The sequence below is a fragment of the Apus apus genome, chromosome 4, assembly GCF_020740795.1.
Source record: "Apus apus isolate bApuApu2 chromosome 4, bApuApu2.pri.cur, whole genome shotgun sequence".
NCBI lineage: Eukaryota > Metazoa > Chordata > Aves > Apodiformes > Apodidae > Apus > Apus apus.
Window position 1 is genome coordinate 79,687,122 of NC_067285.1, and position 21,810 is coordinate 79,708,931.

Below are 21,810 nucleotides of genomic sequence, written 5' to 3' on the forward strand. Positions count from 1 at the left end.
CCAGCTATCTGAAAGGATCATCAAGTATATTACTCTAAACTCTTGGACATAGTCTCTTTGAACTCACATTGGCTGAAGTACATTTAATTGTGGAGGAAACAGGTGCAGATCCCATGAAACTGCCACTGTTCTAACTATGTGATCCATCCACTCTTTATTTTATGGAAGGGAAAAGATATTCTTTGACAACAAAGATTAGAGCCACAACTGTAATTTCATTCCAGATCAAAAGAACAGCCTTAATTCAAGATACTTTCTCCCACTCTCATACCCTCAAAATAAGTAAACGTATACCCAAATGCGGGAAGAATGATCTACATCTAAATGACACCCTTTACATCATTATGTCAATGAAAGCCATAAGCAGTTTTTTAAAAAGCAATTGTCAGATATGTGATTTAAAAAAAAAATAATAAAAAAATTCTTTTTCTTTTTGCTTTTTTGCCATTGTAAATTGATGGATCCAGCTGCATACATTAGGATTAAACTGGACAAATAAAAGAAACTGCTTTAAATGAACCTGAAAGTTTCACATCATGTTATGAATTTCATTGATAATGTGCAAGTTAGGGAAATAATTAACTCTACCTCTAGCCTACTCTGGAAAATAACAATTTTATTATTTTATAGTTTATTAATTTTATCTAATTAAATGAATTTAATATTGAATTTAAACTATGACAGTAGCATTCATGCACATGAGCTACTGAATCCATTAATTATTTCTAACTTAAAATGCTGTCAAAAATCATACCAGCAACATGTCACTTTGCTCATTATTATTTAATGATAATAGACTGAAGAAACACCTTTTCATTTATAATTCCAATGAGGCAGTATTTTAAATTAGTATATGATTTGAAAGTGTAAATTACAAATTGACAAATGTATTGTACCCTAGTCCCTTTTGAACTTTGTAAGAAGACTACCATGGTACAGCAGTGACTTATAAAAGAATCAATTCTTAAATCATCATAACATTGCAGATTTCATGTTTTATCATGTACTATTGTTGCTTGTCTTTTTATGCAGACATAGGGTGAATTTTACAAAAAGAAATAATTGTTCATCTCAGTTTTTATCTGGAATTATTAGAATTCATAAAATTACTAGCTAGTAAATTTAATTAATGATTATCTAACTATCTTAACCTTTGGCATACACTAGTAATCTTTATAAGTAATACTTTGAAACTTAGCAGGAAAAGATTAGTAATTAATTACCGGGACTCAATATTTTTTTATGTTAAACAAGAGCTTGTTGTTTGATTTAATTGAGTATGATGAGATCGCAAAGTACAGTTTAACAACAGCACAAGTGGCCGTTTTATGACAGCACTTCACGAGTGAAATTGTAGCATCATATGAGAGGGAGAAAAAAACAAACACTTCATTTCCACCTGCTGATACTAATACTTACGTAACAAAAAAAACATAGCAAAAAATAAAATTCTTCTACCTTTCAAAGCTATGGTATTCTTAAAGGTTAATTTTAATGCAAAAAAGATCACTGAGTAGAAATACATTCAGCTGTGCTCATTAGGCTTACACTGTGACTTTTAGAGCAAACTGCTCAATAGGAAGTCCCTTCTTCAGCATGAACTGCATATTGTTTGTGTTGTTAGTGTGAGGTTTAAACAACCCTTAACCTTTTTTTTGTTTATGTAAATGTAAATATTAAATACAAAACCAAGGTTCCTATCAAGAAAACTAAATTAACAGACTTGCACGCAAACCTAAAACTCATAGGATTCTCTTAAATTTCTGTCCATCTGTTTACAAGATAGCTAGGGCTTTCAATACTTTCAGCGTAATCTTATGAGTAATGGTAGATCATTTTATTTTTAAATGATTTAGTAGGAATCCAGAGAGACAGAAAAAGCAAAGAATGCAATTATAGGTGGCAACTATTGACTAAAAATCCTTAACCAGTTCACTTAAAGAATGAAAAATGACACATGACATGATTTTATCATTGGACAGAATGTCAAAAATAATTGTTGTTTCACATTTATCTCTATTGTGAACTTCTCTAGAGAAGCTTAATAGGCTTTTTGATGTTTAAGAATAAGGAAAATAATGTTACTAGTGTTTCACAACAAAGGTGTGGGATGGAAACACCTGGTATGAAAAGAGAGGAAACTAAAGGCACAGGTCAAAAATCCATCTGATTCTATAAGCTTCTTTGTAATGGCCCCTGAAATAGTATTTTAAAGAAATAGACTGGCAAAAGGATAGATTATGCCAACTTGTTGCTAAGTATTCATTATTTCCTTCTATTTTACAGTTTTGGTAGAAAAGGTATATAGTTTCAAGAATACAAATCTTAACAATTTCTTTTCATTGCCAAAATAAGAACTCAGGAGGTCAAATTAATCTCTGGCACAGCACTAATGAATGCAGTGAAATCACATGAGGGGTGATTTTAACTCATAATGTTTGACGGATTTGAAATTTTGGCACAATAATTTCTCCCAAACCTCATTTCTTAAAATGCTGAGTGGAAAAAAACAAAAAAAAAAACAACAAAAAAATGCACACACAAATAAAGCAAAAAAAACCACAAAAATAAGGGAATTAGGAAAAGAACCAAAGTTTTGGGGCTTGGACTGTATCAAAGCAAACCAAACAGAATAAAAAATTATGCAGACAAGCTCTATAATCAATAACAACATGGTAAATGAAAAGAAAGCAAGGCAAAGATTTCAGGTCACTTAAATAGAAGTCTGGATATAATGACCCTCTACTCTAGACTACTGTTAATCACAAGCAACTGTTTTGTACTCAAGCAATAAAACCTATCGAGTGGGCCTAGAATCCATGGAAGAGCTGAACTGTAAATCACTCATGTGTAAGTGAATCAGCTCCAGATTAAATGACTGTCAAAATATTTTTACCTTATTAACAGTGATTTAGATTTTTTCATTATATAATAACCTCTCTGCAAGAAGCAGTGCTGAAGCCGAGCATAACCTGCTTCGTTCTCTGTTCATGTAGTACTAAACCGTGAAGTTCATGGAACATATAAAGACAATGACCTAATTGCAATTAGAGAGTCATGGTGGGATAGTTTGCGTGACTGGAAGGCTGTCATGGATGGCTACACACTTTTTAGGGAAGACAGGCCAGCAAGGCGAGGTGGCAGAGTTGCGCTTTATGTGAGAGAGCAACTGGAATGTATCAAGCTCTGCTTAAGGGAGGGTGAAGAACGAGTCAATAGCTTACGGGTAAGAATTAAGGAGCAGACTAGTAGAGGTGACTCTGTTGTGGGTGTTTACTAAAGGCCACCTGATCAGGAAGTCGCTGAGGCCTTCTACAGACAACTGAAAGTAGACTCACAATCACAGGTCCTGAATCTTATGAGGGACTTCAGCCACCATGTGGTTTGCTGGCAAAGCAACGCAGCTAGGCACGCACAGTCCAGGAGGTTCCTGCAGAGCACTGATGATAACTTTTTGACACAAGTGGTGAAGGAGCCAGTGAGGAGAGTTATACTGCTGGAACTTGTCCTAACAAAAAAGGAAGGGCTGGTTGGAGATGTAAATGTTGCAGGCAGCAACCTTCATGAGATCATAAGGTGGTGTAGTTCAGGATCCTGTGTGAAAGAAGCACAGCAATAAGTAGGATTACAACCCTGGACTTCAGGAGAAGTAACTTTGGACTCTTCAAATACCTACTTGGAGGAATCCCATCAGCTAGGACTCTAGCAGGTAGGGGAATCCAAGAGAGCTGGTTAATGTTCAAGCACCACTTCCTCCAGGCTCTAGATAAGTGCATCCCTAGGAGTAAGAAATCAAGCAAAGGAGGCACAAGACTTGCACAGATAAACAAGGAGTTCTGGAAAACTCAAATGGAGGAAGTTTACAGGATGTGAGAAAAGGGACTGACCACTTGCAAGGAATATAGGAATACTATTAAGAGTGTACAGGAATGCAAAGAGGAAGGCTAAGGCCAACTTGGGATTAAATCTGGCAAGAGATGTCAAGGAAAACAAGAAGGACTTCTTCAAGTACACCAGTAGCAAAAGGAAGACTAGAAAAATGAGAGCCTGCTGATGAATGAGGTGAATGCCCTGGTGACAGAGGACACAGAGGAGGTGAAGTTACTGAACACCTTTCTTTCTTCTAGTCTTTACTGCTAAGGCCAGCCCTCAGAAGCCCAGACGGAAGTTAAAAAAGACAGTGTGGAGAAAGGAAGTCCTTTATTAAGGACTGGGAGAGAGATCATTTAGGCAAACTGAACACTCACAAATCCATGGGCCCTAATGGACTACACCAATGTGTGCTGGGAGAAATAACAGATGTTATTGCTAAGCCACTCTCCATCATCTTTGGAAGGTCATGGAGAACACAAGAGGCGCCTGAAGACTGGAGGAAGACCAATATCACTTCAGTCTTCAAAAGGGGCAAGAAGGAAGACCCAGAAAACCACAAGCCAGTCAGCTTCACCTATGTCCCTGAAAAGGTGATGGAACAGCTCATTCTGGATGCCATCTCTAAGCATGTGGAGGAAAATAAGGTTATCAGGAACAGTCAACATGGATTCACCAAGGGGAAATCATGCTTGACCAATCTGATAGCCTTCTATGACGGCATGACTGGCTGGGTAGGTGAGGGGAGAGTAGTGGAAGTTAGTTATCTCGACTTCAGGAAGGCTTTTGACACTGCCTCCCATAGTATCCTCGTAGGAAAGCTTAGGAAGTGTGTTAGATGAGTGGAGAGTGAGGTGGATTGAGAACTGACTGAATGGCAGAGCTCAGAGGGTTGTGAACAGTGGCACAGAGTCTACTTGGAAACCTGTAGATAGTGGTGTTCCCCACAGGCCAGTACTGAGCCCAGTCTTGTGCAACACATTCATCAATGACCTGGGTGAAGGGACAGAGCATACCTTCAGCAAGTTTGCTAAAGATACAAAATAAGGAGGAGTGGCTGATGCACTGGAGTCTGTGCTGCAATTCAGCAGGCTAGAGATCTGGCAGAAGAGAAACATAAAGAAGTCCAACAAAGGCAAGTGTAGTGTCCTGCACATAAGGAGGAATAACCCAATGCACCAGTACAGGTTATGGGTTGACCTGCTGGAAAGCAGCTTTGCAGAAGACCTAGGAGTCCTAGTGGACAAGTTAATCATAAGACAGCAATATGCCCTTGTGCCTGAGAAGGCCAGTGGCATCTCGGGGTGCATTAAGAAGAGTGTGGCCAGCAGGTTGAGGGAGGTTATCCTCCCTCACTACTCTGCCCTAGTGAGGCCACCAGTTGTGGGCACCCCAGTTCAAGACAGACAAGAAACTACCAGGGAGTCCAGTGGAGGACTATGAAGATGAATAGGGGACTGGAACCTCTCTCTTATGAGGTATGGCTGAGAGACCTGGGGCTGTTTAGCCTGGAGAAAAGAAGACTGAGAGGGGGTCTAGTCAATGCTTATGCATATCTAAAGGTCAGATGTTAGGAGGATGGGGCCAGATCTGTTTCAGTGGTGCCCAGTGACAGGACAAGGGGCACAAGTCGGAACACCAGAAAATCCATCTGAACATGAGGAAAAACTTCTTTACAATGAGGGTGACAGAGCAGTGGAACAGGCTCCCCAGAGAGGCTGTGGAGTTTCCTCCTCTGGAGATATTTGAGACACTCCTGGATGTGATCCTGTGCAACCTCCTATAGGTAAAACTGTTTTAGCAGTGAGGTTGAACTAGATGATCTCCTGAGGCACCTTTCAACTCCTACCACTCTGTGATTCTGTGACAAGCCACTCTTCCTTGAAAACTCACAGTTTAAAAAAAGACAAAATAATACAGAAATACCTTAATCAAGACTGTTGTGGAATTAAATGAGTTTTTGGAGTGGATCAGCAGTGGGGTGGTAACTTCCAATTTGTATTTGTAGCTCAGCAGAGAAAGTGGTTCTTCCATTCTGAGCTTCAAGTGTGTCATTCTTTACAGAGTTTATACTCACTTATTTATTTTTTATCCTGATCTTGATTCTGGAGACAATGTAATCTGACACCACAATCAATGCAACTCACTATACTGATTTGAAAAATAGTTGCTAGTGGCACTAAAGCAGCTAATGGGGGAGTCACAAGATCTAATTTTAGTTTTATATTCTGGCAGGGTTTTATGCATAATTTCAGTGAAGTGTCAGTATTTCTGTTACCCAGTTTTAAGATGGAGATAATAATGCTTCTCTGCATCTTTAGAGCATTATGCAAAATTATGAAGTGCTGCTGCACTAAGGAAAAATACCTTAAATGGATTTGGATTCTAGTTTTCAAAAGGCTCTACTTTTAAGCAAATATTATGGGAGTCTGGATTTTACCTAGCTGGGGCCAAACTTTTATCCTCATTGCACCAGCATCCAGAAAATGCAGAAACTTTGGATTTCACCTGCTTTATCATGGCCATTAAGAGATGCACTACTTTTTAAACACAAATCTGCTAAAATAGCCGCTTGGCATCTCTGTCTGCCTAAAACCAAGGCTTCAGCATTCACTAAGTACAATGACCACCAGAAGATATGAGTGAAATATATAAATTCTTTTCTGTATGCCATGACCAAATGCATTAATTCCTCTTATCTCATGTTTAAACTATCCCTTTCCCTACTGACAGGGAGCAGAAAATCACTATAGCTTCTATATTCAGGGAGAGACTTTTATGGCACTGTAGCATACCCTAGAAAGATAGGATGTTAGTAACCAGCATTTATTTTACTTTCCAGCAAAAATGTTCAACATTATCTCATCAGTGTATGTAAGTGTTTTTATGTGAATATAAAGAAAATGCTTATGGTACAGTTAAAGTTATTTTTTGATCTTGCATTTACCAAATTTTGCAATTCAGCAGTTGCTCCTGGGGAGATTCTGATTGGACACAAGAGGTAAATTTTTCACCATGAGGACAGTCAAACATTGGAATGATCTGCCAAGGAAAGTGGTAGATTCCTCTGCATTGGACAGTTTTAAGTCTCAGCTTGACCGGGTGCTGAGCCATCTCATATAAACTATAGTAGTACCTAGAAAGGTTGGAACAGGTGATCCTTGAGGTCCCTTCCAACCTTGCATTCTATGATTTTATGTTTCCATGAAATTTAAAATTTGCATAGTGCTTTTCAGGGAAAGGCTCCAGCAAGAAAAGGAAAGAAATGCAAATATTTCAGAAGTTGTTATATGGAAACCTTGAAAAATCTTTCCTCCTAGTCATTATCTCTAGTGCTTAAGTATGATGAGGAAGAATTTTCACTGACTTAAAACAGACTCAAATGAAACTATTTTCATAATGGTTAGAAAAAAAATATTAACACTGTTTTGCACCTCTAAAAATTAGTTTTTTTAAAGTATAAAGTTATATTTAGGCTGAGGTGAAATGGCACCAAGTTACAACACAGGAAGTTCCACCTAAACATGAAGAAAAACTTCTTTACTGTGAGGGCAACGGAGCACTGGAACAGGCTGCCCAGAGAGGCTGTGGAGTCTCCTTCTCTGGAGATTTTCAAGACCCGTCTGGACGTGTTCCTGGGTGATCTGCCCTAGGTGTTCCTGCTGCAGCAGGCAGGTTGGACTTGATGATCTTCAGAGGTCCTTTCCAACCCCTATGATTCTATGAGATTTTAAAATAATTTCCAAAAAGATGACATGCGGCTGTGGTTGTTTGTTTGTTTGTTTAAATCACAAAAGGAGCATATACTCTTGTCTGTATACTTGACTTTCTTAAGTACATAAGATAGCTCTGTTCAGAGTCTGTTCTGATTTTAAGGCACAGTTCAATAAGTTTAAAATAATAAGTTCTTAATGTTAGCGGAGGCATCTTTGCTGAAACTAAAAAATAATGTGACTGGCACTGGAACATAGATGGTACTTAATAAAACTTTTAAAGGACATTTTGCTGTCAGCAAGACTATTAACCATGAGTAAGAAACATGAAGGAGGAAGGTGGCCAGGAGATACTTTACAGAAATCAGGAAAATAATGTCCCATTCTTGAAAACTCAGGTCTGGTAAACTTCAGTGAAAATGAAAATGACATCTACTTCATTAATAAGAATCTTTACATCCAATAAAAAGGGCTGACAGTCATGCTGCTCTGCATTTCAGAAGGAGACAACTCATAGAACTCTGGAAAATTTGGTTAGTGCTTGAGTTCTAAAAAGAGGCATTCCCTGACACAAAATCAGCAAGACTTCTGCTAAATTTTCAATACAAAATGCAATTTAAATTAGCTTTTCCCTCTTCATATCCTTATTATTTTTTAATGAATTCATTATAACTAATAATTTTGTTATGACTTTTCTATACATGGGATCTTTATGCCCCACTATGTCACAAAAACGTTTCTCCAATTGTAGTTTAATATGCCATCCTTTCCCCCACCAATCAAAACTCTTTTCTGTGCTTGTTCTTCTTCAAGCCTAGATGTACAAGCAGACCATTGAAAGCCATCCTTTCTTCCTGTCTAAAAAAACTTTTCTTTTTATTTCCCATAGCATCTAAAAAAAATTATTTTGGACTCCTTCCTCTTTCTCACTCAGCCATCTAGTTATCACCTCTAACTGTTGCTAGCCCTTTGTTTCAGAAATACAAACTAAGCAAAAGGAAGTATCTGCTACTAAACTGAATGTACTTTCTAATTTCAAAATATATACACAAGATAATCTTGATACATGCTTTCCTTTGTTCAGGGAAGAGGAATAAAAAAATATCTTGGGACAAGGAGATTAGCCTGAGACTATGTGTTAATATTAAGTCTTACTATATGTTTTTATTATTTCTAGTCTCCCAGGTGTGCACTGTCTCTTTCAGATAGAAAAAAGCGACAGACCTCTGTCATTTGGATCTTACACTCTAAATTAAACATGGAAAAGTTTATACCGTATACTTGTGATGAGAGAATCTATGGGGAAAAGGAACATGAAGGTTAAAGCAGTAAGAAGGTACGAGCTAAGATCTTAAAACCATTCTTGTGAGTACATTGAAAAATGTTGGGGAAAAAATAGATCCTTCTTATGTAATGTCTTAGGTATTAAAAAAGAAGCAGAGGTTTCAAAGAACATAATGGAAATATGCCATTGATAGCTTTTTAGTAGTACTACCATTACTTCTTAGTTTGGATACTTGAAGATTCTCTCATAATGAACTAAGGAAAAGGGTGGCAAAACTGGGTGGGCTTAGGTACAGTGAGCTGAAATTGAGGTATGCAGTGTAGTGACATCTTCTGTGTTTCTGACAGGCAATTCTCCTCAAGTCAAAAAGATTTTATATCAGGATTGCTCCTTTCAGTCTATACAAAGTTTCTAAAGAACAGAAAATCAGAACAGCATGCACAGGATGTACAATACTGCTGTGCGGATTAAATGGAGCAGCCAATTTATAGAGGCTATCGTAGCAGTATAATAGGATCTCCTATTATAGGGCATCATTAAAGGTTATAAACTGGTATCTGCAACATTTGACTGCCTTTTTAGAAGTCTACAAGTAATTAATAAGATGTAGTTTAATTAATGTAGCTAAGTGTTAGCAATTTACGTGTTTGTATTAAGGAATCATCTAAGACAATATATTAATGGCCCAAATTATCTTCTCAGGAGTGTGTGCCATTATGTTGGCATAAACCTGGAAGACCTTGATTGACCTGTCAATTTAATAACTAATACCTGCTGAAGTATATTATGTGTAGTTATATTTTTTGTTAATGTTTTCCTATGTCTACTTAAGAGAATTCTCATGTATTCAGTCTTAGCTCACTTTCACATAAAATCAAATGTTCTCCACAGTGTGACCAAAGGACCGGGTACAGAAGACCCAGCTGAATATGAATCCAGGGGAATACAGCTACTCCACTGAAAGCAAGACTTTTGTTCCTTCCATAGCTAAAGCCTTGTTAGACCTAATAAACCTTTTTTCATATAACCTTATTTTTCTACACTTTTTACAAACTTCTGCAAATATTTCTTCCATTGTGATGGTTTTGAGAAATAGTAAGAGTTTTTAACAACAATGCTTTAGGCCTCATTTGTATTTTCATGTATTATTATTGTCTTAATTTGGACCTAATGTTACCATGAAAGATAAATTATATATAAACAGATGTTGCATGTTTTTTTTTTCTGGAAGAAGTACCAAATATCCATTCCTCTATCTCATCCAGCAGGTTTTTTTTAGTAACACTTAGCAGTCATGATACAAATGGTCCTTAATCTCTATTGACTGTAAACTAAACAAGTTTATTAACACAAATAAAACCCAACAGAATTTTTTTAAAGGCATTAGTGTCTCAGCATTATCTGGAGCCTGTTTGACGAGTAGCTTCATGAACAAAACCCTCAGCTGTATTGATCGGAAACTCAAAAGAGGGGAAAAGAGAGCTAACTTATCTGAGATTTCCAGTATAAAGATTAAAGAGAAAGGCTGGGTAACTATTAGGGAAGTATTAGTTGGATACATACAGCCTGACTCTTTCTTGTAACCTTTCCCAACCTTAACTGTAAGAGAAAGGGAACAGAGCACTAGTTCATCCTGCAAAACAACTTCCCATGTCTGGAAATCGGATCACCCATTCTTTCAATTTCAGTAATACCTCTTCAATAATAACTATTCCACTTTACAAAGGATATTCTTAAAGCTTGACTTCTTGCTATTAAATTTCCATCTAGCTTGAATTTAATAACTTGCAAACTATATGAGAACTTTAATAGAGTATGAAAAATGATTTGGCATAATTTGTTTTTTGGAAGAAATAAAAATATTTCAGAGCTGCCAAATCATCTTTATATTTTTCTGTTTTTCAGTTATGTTTGATATGGGAGTGTTTAAGGAAAAAGACAGGAAAAAGACCAAAAAAACCCCTTAACATGTTTTTTGTTTGGGTTTAAGTTTTCAAAAATCTTTACATGGAAAAATAATGTATTTTGATATTATTATCAAAATGATAACATGAAAATATCAAATGAAATAATAAAAAGCAGTAAGAAAAATAAAAAATAAAATTAAAGTAATGAAGTTAAAATATAAACATGAAAAGTACCTGATTATCCTAAATATGAAAAACTATGTGGGCTCTATAAAACATTTATTTCAGCTGCAAACAGATTATTTCACTCAGGGGGAAAAGAAAAGAAAAGAAAACAACAAACAATACAAAAAAAATATGAAAAACCCACAAAGAAAAAACAAAAAACCACCAAAAAAAGTTTTGGGTTAGCCTGAAATTAATGTCTAAAAATATTTGGAGCTACAGTGAACTAAGTTCCACAAAACAGTAATAAAAATCTATCCTTATGACAGGTACTGTTCTCGTCTGAAACATGAGAGCTATAGGAAGCACTGCTTCTCTATGTACTCTAATAGCAAATCAGCCATACTCTCAATTACACTCTAACTTTCTATTCAAATTTGTGTGGGTTCATCTTCCTGCCAGCTGTCTTTGTTATGCCCTTTCTTCCCAAATTAATGAATCTATTATTTTCACCTGGATAAGATATTTATGTACTGTAATCAAATTGAATTTTCACAAGATAAATAGACGGGGCACTTTCAGTCTCTAAATCCATCAAACTGATGTCTGTGTGTCTCCTTACTTACCTTATTCATTCTTTTAATGGTAGTAATCACAAATAGATTTTAATATTGGCCTGTTCTATACTACAGATGTATTGTAAGCCAATATATAGTAAATATTTATGTATCAGTGTTTAGTGCTATCCCCTGTTTATGCACCATGGGGTTGTATTAGTCCATACCTATGTACTAACATGCAAAGCGTGACACACAAGGTGGTTTATGTCTAGTTCCAGTTTATGTATGTTATCTTCCTCTCCAGACCACCAGTTCTGTGCATGGGACACAGATTTTCAATCAGCTCTTTTAGAAGTGACCTTGGTTTTGTTGGGTTTTTAATCAAAAAAACACTCTCATTACGTGGCCACTGACATTTCTGTGAATATCATGTCCCAAATAAGCAGTCACAGCCCAAAGATGTCAAACTGAAACGTTTCATAAACTGCTTCCTGATCAGTTCTCCCCAGATTGTGAGAAGAGTGATAATCTCTGAAATGACATGGTTGATAATCCAAAGGAGTTACAGACAAATACTTACACGTCACTCAATTAGCAGGAAACTCACAATTACTAATGCAAACTCTCTTTTCAAGGTTGCTTAGTGACACAATTTGCTGACATTTAAAATTACAAGCATTATAAAGAATTGTCATTTTTTCCACAAAAAGATTTCAATTAGAAAATGCAGTAGGAGGGAGAGTGGAATCTCAGTAGGAAGAGATAATATGAACTGCAATGTCTTGGAACAATAGAATTCAATCTCAGTAGGAAGTTTTTATTTAGAACATCTTCTCTTTTGTGAGAATGTCTTAAGAATGTTATTTAAATGTTTCTTTAGAAAGAAAAAAAAATAAAATGTGTTAGATTGGGTCAAAAGCTAATTACTCTATTCACACAAGGAGACTTGTTCCTCTAGAAGCCAATAAAAAGTATCTTAGATATGAACGTCAAATGCAACGTAGACCATAATTTATTAATTTCTTTTTCTAAGGTCACCTTGGTTTGTTAAGAAGAATGTTTTGGATTAAAAAATAAATAAAATTCAGCTTTTTTGCATACTCTGCTGTAAATGCAGAAGCTCCCCTGAAGTCAAAGATCGCTGGATTTTAACCACAGGATTTCTGAACTGGTATAACTGGTCTCCCATTTCCAAAACTGTTTGGTGGAAAATAGAAAGCATCAGTGATAGAAAAGGTGGAAAAAAGAAACAGAACAACTGAGTAGAATTGTAAAGTCATAGCATAGTCTAGGTTAGAAGATAACCTTAAAGGTCATCTAGTCCAGCTTCCCCTGACATGAGTAGGGACATCTTCAACTAGACCAGATTCAATCAGTCCCATCCAGCCTGACCTTGAATGTTTCCATTAATGGGGCATCTACCACCTCTCTGGAAAACCAGTTCTAGTGTTTCACCAGCCTCATCATAAAAAGGTTCTTCCTTATATTTAGTCTGAATCTACCCTCTTTTAGTTTAAATCTGTTACCCCTTGCCCTATTGCTACATGCCCTGCTTATAAAGTGTGTCCCATTTTTCTTACAGGCCCCCTTTAAGTACTTGAAAGGCCAGAATGAGGTCTCCTGGGAGCCTCATCTTCTCCAGACTCAATAAACCAAACCATTTCAGCCTTTCTTAATAAGAGAGGTGTTCCATCCCTCTGACGGATGACTTTTGTAGCCCTCCACCGGACCCATGAAAACAGAGCAGAAAGGCAGAATCACTTCCCTCAACCTGCTGGCCACAGCTCTTTTGATGTAGCCCAGGATATGATTGGCTTTCTGGGATGCAAGCACACATTGCCAGCTCATGTCATCTACCAGAATTCCCAAGTCTTTTTCCACCGGGATATTCTGAATTCCTTCATACCCCAGCCTGTATTGACAGCAGGGACCACTCAGACCAAGTTACAGGACCCTGCACTTGGACTGGTTGAACCTCATGAGGTTCACAAAAGCCCACTTCATGAGCTTGTAAGAGCAAACCAGTAAATTGACATCACATGGAAATCTCATTCATCACTAGAGCACATCAAAGCTTAACATTTCAAAATACTTGTCCTGGTTTGACCTAATTTTCTTTTTACTGATTCTTTTTCTTTTGTGAGCTCTCTTTAAGCAGCACACTTCCTGGAAGTAGCAAGTTTTCCAGCTTGTGGACTGATAATGCCTGAATGTTTATCGTTACTGCCAAGAGACCAAGGACACTTCACTCTACTTGTCAGATTTGCTGCTTTGGAAACTAAAGGAGCAGAAGACTCATATCTACAACCCTCCCATAGGGAGGAGCAGAATAGAAAGGTGGCAAAACTGGCCAAACAAAATATTCCATCCTTATATATACATAACTTTTGGTATAAATTCAAAGATCATGGAAGTCAAGCCCTTCTTCAACCCTTCTCTTCTGTCCATGGCCGGCATCCAGGGAGGACTCCATCTATCCTTTATCTTTGATCCTTAGGCCTGTGCACTCCTGACCCTCATAATTCTACCCTCAGGTCCTGTCTGCTCTACCACCATCTCCAGGAGTGGTCCAGGACTTTTCAGAACTGCTCACAGCTAAGAACAGTGCTGAGGGAGTTACCAGGGGTGGAAGGAGTTGATCGGGGATTTGCATACTTCCGCATATATCTGTATATAGTTGTACATATTTTATTTTATCACTACCATTTCATTACAGCCGTCTAGTTTAGTTTTCAGTCTGGGAGACTCTCTCCTTATTCTCCCACCTCTCCCTATCTGGGTGGGAAAGGCAGAGGATTGAGAGCATTATTGTCACTATTTTAGCTGCCAGTCCTGAGTTAAACTGTGACAATATTATGATGTTTGTGTGTGTATGTAAGAAAATACTAATACTGAAGCTGAAGTTAAGTGACATGCACCTAGGTAGCTAGGTAACACAGCATTAACTGGAAATTACTGGTAGAACAAAACTTTCAGCCTTTCTAGAGCTTTATTTTGCCTCCAAAACTGCTGGATTGTCAATGTAATACTGATTTTTAGCTGTTTGAATGAAGAGGCAAAAATATATGTAGTTGGGAACTGGGGCCTTTGTTTTTACAGAAAAAAACTTTACTTCAAAATATTTCTAACTGTTCTGAAATGTGGTAATCTACCTACTTAAATTTTTAATTTCAGGAGGCCCTTCCACATTCTGTGTTCAGACTCCTAATATTTTTTTCTTTTCAGCGAGAAATAAAACCATGCAACAAGAACATTTCTGATGCTCTTTGGTGTGTTTCAGCCTTTCTCACCAGTATTTTGCTCCTTTCTTCAGGAAGGACACATTCTCTTGAGTGAATATTAGCTTGTTTCTTCAAGAGAAGAAACAAAAAAGTCACTATGAAGGTGAGGCATAAGACCAAAGAAGCAGGGGACCAAATGTCACAACTTCTTGGCTAGAGAAATAGTGTCTAAACTCATGTAAGTGGAATATAAACTGGAAAGGCAATACTTCAAAAGATTTACATGATTTTGGCTGTCTTTAAATAAAGTAAGTAACTCATTTTTATAAAGCTTCATGAACTTTTTTGGGGAGAAAAGTGGTTATGGGTTTTTTGGAAGAGTATACATAGTCCATTGAAGCTATTTTAGCTGACTTTTACAAACAAGTATGATGCTGCAGGAACTCAATTAAAAGTTCATCGGCTGACTTTTGTTTTTTTTAAAGACTGGCAGATTTTTCATCACAATGATACCTGATGTTCTGCAAACATTTCAGCAAGGGATAATTACATCTCCGTTCAGCAGAGCCTTTAAATACAAAAAAGAAAGAAATGCCCACACCAAACTAGAAGTTTACAAGGCTCATAATGTTATGTTAGTGAATGTGTAATGTCTAGGAATGCATTGGGTTTCCATGGCAAGGTTTTGGTAGTGGTGGTAGAGCTACAGGGGTGCCTTCTGTGAGAAACTGTTAGAAGATTCCCCCATGTGTGATAGAGCGAATGCCAGTCATCTCCAAGATGGACCCACCACTGGTCAAGGCAGAGCTAATCAGTAATGGTGGTAGCACCTCTGTGATAACATATTTACAAAGGATGGGGGGGGAAAGCAACCTGCACAACTACAGCAGGAGAGAGGAGTAAGAATATGTAAGAGAAATTGCTATACAAACACCAAGGAAGGGGAAAGATCTACGCACTGGAGAAGAGATTCTGCTGCAGTACATGGTGAAGATGACAGTGAGGCAGGCTGTTCCGCTGCCACCCGTGGAGGATAATGATGTAGCAGGTAACCATCTGAAGCCTAATGAGGATCCCACACCTGAGCAGGTATATGCCCCAAAGAGGCTGTGATCTCATGGAAAGCCGAAGCTGGAGGAGGGTCCTAGCAGTACCTGTGGACTCACAGAGAGAGAGGAGCCCATGCTAGAGTGGGTTTGCTGGCAGGACCTGTGACCCTGTGGGCCCATGCTGGATCAGACTGTTCCTGAAGAACTATATGCCATGAAAAGGACCCACACTGGAGCAGTTTGTGAAGAACTGCAGCCGATGGGAAGGTTCCACATTGGAAAAGCTCATGGAGGACTCTGTCTGTGGGAGGACCCCATGCTTCAGGGGAAGAACGTGAGAAGTCCTCCCCCAGAGGAGTACAGGGCAGCAGAAACAAGGGGATGAAATTACCACAGCCCCTTTTCCATGTCCTCCTGTGCCACTGGGGGAGCAGGAAGTAGAGAATTTGGGAGTTAAGTCCAGGAAGAAAGAAGATTTGGAGGGAAGGTGTTTTAATATAGAATCATAGAATCAATAAGGTTGGAAGGAACCTTAAAGATCATCAAATTCCAACCCCCCTGCCATGAGCAGGGAACCCTACCACTAGACCAGGTTGCACAAAACCTCATCCAACTTGGCCTTAAAAACCTCCAGGGATGGGGCATCAACAATCTCCCTGGGCAACCCATTCCAGTTCCTCACCACCCTTATAGGGAAGAATTTCTTCCTAATACTTAATCTAAATCTTCCCTCTCTCAGTTTAAAACCATTACCCCTTGTCCTATCACTGTCTTCTCTGATGAAAAGCCCCTTCCCAGCTTTCCTGTAGCCCCCTTCAAGTACTGGAAGGCCACTATAAGGTCTCCCAAGAGCCTTCTCTTGTCTAGGCTGAACAGCCCAAATTTTCTTGTAGTCTTCATAGCAGAAGTGCTCCAGGCCTTTGATCATCTTGGTGGCTCTTCTCTGGACCTTCTCCAATCTTTCTTTTGCTGTACTCCAGGTGTGAAGCAGAGTAGAGGGGCAGAAATCACCTACCTGGCCCTGCAGGCCACACTTCTTTTGACGCAGCCCAGGATGCAGTTGGATCTCTGGGCTACGAGTGCACACTGGTGGCTCATGTAGAGCTACCATCTCCAGGTCCTTCTCCTCAGGACTGCTCACAATCCATTCTCCCCCCAAGCCTGTATTTGTGCCTGGGGTTGCGCTGACCCAGGTGCAGGACCTTGCACTTGGCCTTGTTGACCTTTATGAGGTTGGCACTGGCCCATCTGTCCAACCTGTCAAGGTCCCTCTGGATAGCATCCTTTCCCTCTAGGGTGTCAACCACACCACACAGCTTGGTATCATCAGCAAACTTGCGGAGGATACACTCAATCCCACTGTCCATGTCTCCAACAGAGATGCTGAAAAGCACTGGTCCCAATACCGACCCCTGAGGGACACCACTCGTCACCTGCTTCCACTTGGACATTGAGCCATTGACCACAACTCTCTGGGTGCAGCCATGCAGCCAATTTCTTATCCACCGAGTGGTCCATCTGTCAAATCCATGCCTTGTCAGTCTGGAGACCAGGATGCCATGTGGGACAGTGTCAAACACCTTGCATAAATCCGGGTAGATGATGTCAGTTGCTCTGCCACCATCCACCATCTCTGTAGCCCTGTTGTAGAAGGCCACCAGATTGGTCAGGCATGACTTGCCCTCGGTGAAGCCACATTGGCTGTCACCAATCACCTCCTTATTTTCCACGTGCCTTAGCAGACTTTGGATTTTATTTATTTTATATATATTAATTCTATTTATTTATTTATTCAGGATTTTATTTCTCTTTACCTTAATCTGATTTGACTGGTAATAAATTAAACTAATTTCCCCAAGTTAAATATGTTTTGCACCTGATGGTAACTGGTGAGTGATCTCCCTGCCCCTTATCTCAACTCATGAGCCTTTCACCAAATTTTCTCTCCCCTGCTCAGCTGTGGAGGGGAGCAATAGAGCAGCTTCAGTAGGCAGCTGGTGTCCAGCCAGGGTCAACCCACCACAAGGAAAAAGCATAACAGAACAAGCAAGCAGTGATGTTTCCCCAGAATATTCTCTCAGCCTCCAGCAATTCACAGTTCAGTTGTTCTAAACAACACTTTTCTTGTTCTTTTTTTTTTTTTTTTAAATCTTGATAGATTCTTCTTCCTTAATTTTAAGTTATGTAGACTGCCGGTGTCCACATGAAGCAACTTTACAGTTCAATGACAAGTTATGTGAAGAAGAACTCCCACCAGTTGTTTACTTTGAATTTATTCCTTGCTAATTATTATTATTGCTATAATTGTTGTTGTTACTGTTGCTATTATTATTTCTGCTTCATCTTTCAATGAAACACAAATTAGTCAAGTTGCAAAAGTACCATGAATTTATTCAGTGATATAATCAAGTTTCCTGTTCTGGTCTCCATTTTCTTCAGTCCTTCAGTCCTTAGTTTGGCTACTATTAAAAGCCAAGCCTTGACTGGCTTCTTGACTTGCAAATTATGTTGTGAGGTATGATTGAAAAAGTTAAGGTAGACTTTCTAATAAACTATTTATTACTATTTATTTTAAATATACTAAAGAATGAATACATTTTTAAATTGTGTATCATTCTTCTGTCATGAAGCAAGTATTAATATTTCTCACTTTTCTAATATTTGCCCCTGTTTTCCATAATCTATTTTAATTACTCTCAGAACAACACAGGTCAAAATTTAGCAAAAAGAATTCCCAGGACTATATTATGTCTTGTTAACAATGAACATTCCTTATTTAAAAAAAATAAATCAATGATTGAATATATAGTACTTATCTTCAGAGTGCTACTTCAAAACTATGTATTTTGATTATGTAAAAAAGTCATGCTAATAGATTTACTAAATACAAAAAGGTTATTCTTAGACATTAATATTTAGAAGTTACACAAATAGTTATTTATTCAAGACACTTTCTACAAACTTAGTTGAAAATACTGTTTAAAAGCCTTTTCAATTTTCAAAATTATTTAATAATTGCAAAAAGATATTACCATCTTTTTTATTTGATATGACAATTATGGAATCTTAAGCTAAAATTCTTGGTTTATTCCCAAGTGCCATCATTGTAAAGGCCAGAAGAAAACCCCCCACAGAGAATAAACCACAGGCAAAATGTTTAATCTGATACCCTTGGCTTCATCGTTAATTACCTCTCAAGGGGCTAGGATGTCAATAGATAGTGATCTGGTATCTTGGAGTCTTTGCTGTTAAATGCATGATCAATACTAAATAGAATTTTAACTGCTCATGATTTAATTAGGAGTGGTTCCTTTTATTCTGCATACAATACCAGAATCTCACTCAATAAAATACAAAGGAAGGTTGCCACGTTCGCTACATTCTGGGACACTGCAAAGAAACTGGGAAGAGAGATTGTGTTGTTACAAATTTGCAATTGGCCTATAACACAGAAGTCAATCTTCTTCCCTTCACTCTAAATTAATCTAGACTTTTGCTAGTACAGACGACGGAGGATTACAGTTTTATATCTAGTATATATACAGTTTTAATACTTCACAGTTCCAAGAAAGAAAATTCAAATGGTATTTTAAATGGAGGCAATGAATTTTAAATGGAGGCTACATGTATTTTCAACCAGAAATAGAAGATCCCTTGAATATTCACCCTTTTCCTGTGCCCCCAAAAATTCATATTATGAGCTGTGGCACATCAGATCTTTTACATGTGTAATAGAAATACATCTAAACAACGCATCTTGCTCATCCTGCCATGTGAATTCTCTAAATGCTTAGCCTGATTCTACAGAAGGCAAATGCAAAACATACAGGAGTTACGAAAGGGAAAGCAGCTATCGCTTCAGAAAATCAATTAAGAGAGCACATACTACCAGAGAAATCCATGTCCTGCGGAACTAGGGAAAACAGAGATAAGTGTGTGAATAATATGACAGCAAAAACATAGTAACACAGACTAATTGCTAGAATACAGTGGTAATGCAGTTAATGATGGAAGAAAATAGAAGAGTTCAATATATATCTTTACTCAGAAGGAAACAGCATGATGAATCCTTCTACCACACAAGGAAAATAAAGCACTTTCCAGTCCATTAGTAAGCAAAGAGGTATGAAACAATATCTACATGTTGTAAACATTTCATGATGATATAAATTTTTAATAAATCTTGGAATACCACAGAATTTCCAGCAGCCTGAAGAATGACATTATTATGCAACTTTAAAGAGAAGGAAAGTGACCCATGTAACTGCAAGCCATTACTCTTCCATCATATCTGAGGTAAAATGATGAAAAAAAATGTATCTGAGATTAAATTAACAAAGATTTAAGAAGAGCAACATATTTAATCTTGTCCAGCAGTTTTTTTGGAAAATAGCTGATGTGAAACAAGGCTAAATATATAATAGACTAGGAATTCCACAATGTAGTTAATAAAATTCTGATTTAAAAAGAACTACTGTACAGCATTTACAGACCTGCTAACTGATGAATTTTAAAGGCTCTTGACAGTTATCTGAGTGAACTGATATGTAAAATCTTTTAAAATAAAGCATATACAACTTGAACTAACTAAAACCTGGAGGTTGTATTTCACGAAAGTACCCACAATGTATTTTATTTTAAAATAAATAAAGAGAAATATTTTTTTTAATCTAATTTTTACGTTTGAGGTTTGTTCTTAAGCTTTTAAGTTTTCAAAAATGTTATTTCAGCATTATATTTTATTATATTTTATTTTTTATTTTATAGTTTTGTTCTTGAAAGCAATTGACACATAGTATTGATTGAAACTTCCTATCTGTCTTAGTCATCCAGGAGGCTTTGTCCTGCAAGAAGTAAAGATGTTTTGATAAACATTATGAGAGAATGTCTTTTCATTCCATAGCAAACATGCTTTAATCCAGAAAAATATGTCTTTCATGTCCAAGTAGCAGCTGACTCTTCATACCAAAAAAAGTACAATGTTCAGCCATTACACCCTGATACCTGTTGGAGGGACAACTCTGCAAAGCACAAACAATCCAGGAGGTTCCTAGAGGGTGTTGATGACAACATCCTTTTCCAAGTAATTGAGAAACCAACAAGGAAAGGTGCTATTCTGGACCTTGTTCTCACCAACCAAGGAAAGGCTGGTGAGGGATGCTAAGCTCAAGGACAGCCTTGGTTGTAGCAACCACAAAATGGTGGAGTTCAAGATCCTGAGAGCAGCAAGGAGGGCTCACAGTAAGCTTACTACCCTTGACTTCAGGACCACAGATTTCAGCCTCTTCAGGGATATGCTTGAGAAAGTGTCATGGGGTAACATCCTGGGGTGAAGAGGGTCCCATGAAAGTTGGCTGATACTTAAGGACCACCTCCTCCAGACCCAAGAGCAATTAGAAATAAAACAAGAGGAAATGGCTTCAAGCTGCAACAGGATAGGTTTAGACTAGACATTAGGAAATGTTTTTTTCACAGAAAGAGTGGTTAGACACTGGAATAGGCTGCCCAGGGGGGTGGTTGGGTCACCATCCCTGGATGTGTTTAAGGGTCGTTTGGATGTGGTGTTGGTAGATATGATTTAGGGCAGAACTTTGTAGAGTAGGGATGATGGTTGGACTTTGTGATCCCAAGGGTCTTTTCCAAACTGAACAGTTCTATGATTCTATGTGTCAGTGCAACCCCAGGCACAAATAAAGACTGGGGGCAGAATGGATTGTGAGCAGTCCTGAGGAAAGGGACTAGGGAGTAGTAGTAGATGAGAAACTCAACATGAGCCTCCAGTGTGTGCTCGTAGCCCAGAGAGGCAAGGGCATCCTGGGCTGCATCAAAAGAAGTGTGGCCAGCAGGGCCAGGGAAGTGATTCTTCCCCTCTATTCTGCTTTGGTCAGACCATACCTGGAGTACTGTGTACAGCTCTGGAGCCCTCAGCACAGGAAAGACATGGAGCTGCTGGAGAGTGTCCAGAAAAGGGCTACAAAGGCAAAGGGCCAGAGCACCTCTGCTATGCAGACAGCCTGGGAGAGTCAGGGCTATTCAGCCT